Here is a 1921-nt window from a genome sequence, read left to right as displayed (position 1 = left end):
TCGACTGAGGGACCTTACAATTATCTGTACGTGTGGAGTATGAGGTCGTCATTAAAAAAATCATGTTAAACAATATTATTGCACACAGAGCGAGTCCATGTGACTTGTTAAGCAACATTTTACTCCTGAACTTATTTAGGCTTTCCATAACAAAGGGGTTGAATACTTATAGACTCAAGATATTTCAGCGTTTCTTTTTTTATTAATTTGTCAAAATATCTTAAAACATAATTCCACTTTGACATTATGAACCAGTGGGCTCCCGAGTGGCGCAGGGGTCTAAGGCCCTGCATCTCAGTGCTAGAGGCGTCACTACAGACCCTGGTTCAGTGGTCTAAGGCCCTGCATCTCAGTGTTAGAGGCGTCACTACAAACCCTGGTTCAGTGGTCTAAGGCCCTGCATCTCAGTGTTAGAGGCGTCACTACAAACCCTGGTTCAGTGGTCTAAGGCCCTGCATCTAAGTACTAGAAGTGTCACTACAGACCCTGGTTCAGTGGTCTAAGGCCCTGCATCTAAGTACTAGAGGAGTCACTACAGACACTGGTTCGGTGGTCTAAGGCCCTGCATCTAAGTGCTAGAGGTGTCACTACAGACCCTGGTTCCATTCCAGGCTGTATCACAACCGGCCGTGATCGGGAGTCCCATTGGGCGGTGCATAATTGGCCCGGCGTCGTTAGGGTTTGGCCGGGATAGGCCGTCATTGTAAATAAGAGTATGTTCTTAACTGACTTGCCTAGTTAAATAAAGGTTACATTTAAAATTATGGGGTATTGTGTGTAAGCCAGTGACACAAAATCTAAAAGTAATCCATTTTAAATTCAGGCTGTAACACAACAAAAATGTGGAAAAAGTCCAAGGGGTGTGAATACTTTTTGAAGGCTCTGTATTCACACAGACATAATCCATTCACACTTACATGGTCAATAACATACACAACATACACACCTCGTAGCTCTACCACCACGTTTCAGTCAGTCAATAGTACATAGTTATCATTCAGCTGGTGTGTAGGATGCCTCACATCCTCCACGATGCATCAGTTTTTGAACATATTTATATGATGTATTTAGTAAATGTCAACTTGTTTTAATATTCCAAAAATGTTCATGTAAAACTCCAAATGATTTCAAAATGATTCCGGTTCTTCTATGTTGATTCCGGTTCTTCTATGTCAACAATATGTTAATAGATTGAACTGAACACAGGTAATATGCTGTATATTTCGTATAGATTTCTTATAGGACTATTGGATAGATTTCTTATAGGACTATTGACTATTGGATAGATTTCTTATAGGACTATTGGATAGATTTCTTATAGGACTATTGACTATTGGATAGATTTCTTATAGGACTATTGGATAGATTTCTTATAGAACTATTGGATAGATTTCTTATAGGACTATTGGATAGATTTCTTATAGGGCTATTGGATATATTTCTTATAGGGCTATTGGATATATTTCTTATAGGGCTATTGGATAGATTTCTTATAGGGCTATTGGATAGATTTCTTATAGGGCTATTGGATAGATTTCTTATAGGACTATTGGATAGATTTCTTATAGGACTATTGGATAGATTTCTTATAGGACAATTGGATAGATTCGAAGAACCCTGAAGGAAACCTATAGCCCGAAATACAATCCTGAAATATAGTGGCAGAAGACCTGAAGATGTTTTAGCGATGTTGTTAAATATATATATATATAGTATTTAATGCAAAAACGAATTACAGTGTCACGACTGGAAATGTCTTACAAGCAATTTTCTTATTTTGTTTTGTGCTTTTTTAAAAAACATTAAAAACATGTTATATTGTTTCTCCACAGACAATCATGAAGTAAAGTTAATGTGTGGGCTACTTCCCAAATGGCATCCTATTCCTTGTGTAGTGCTCTACTATGGCCCGTATGCTGCC

General features: G+C 38.0%; 1 protein-coding gene across 2 annotated transcripts in view; it reads left to right on the top strand.

Annotated features, from left to right (window-relative positions):
* The window catches only part of LOC123995423 (zinc finger protein DPF3-like), a 55222-nt gene extending 55043 nt beyond the window's left edge, over positions 1-179 (top strand). For both annotated transcript variants that reach the window (XM_046299020.1, XM_046299021.1), the window contains one exon: positions 1-179. This exon is cut by the window's left edge and continues 2119 nt beyond it. The gene's annotated coding sequence lies outside the window, so the exon portion shown is untranslated.
* The last annotated feature ends 1742 nt before the right edge of the window (positions 180-1921 follow it).

This window comes from Oncorhynchus gorbuscha, linkage group LG14 (assembly GCF_021184085.1).
Source record: "Oncorhynchus gorbuscha isolate QuinsamMale2020 ecotype Even-year linkage group LG14, OgorEven_v1.0, whole genome shotgun sequence".
NCBI lineage: Eukaryota > Metazoa > Chordata > Actinopteri > Salmoniformes > Salmonidae > Oncorhynchus > Oncorhynchus gorbuscha.
This window is presented reverse-complemented; position numbering and strand designations above follow the sequence as displayed.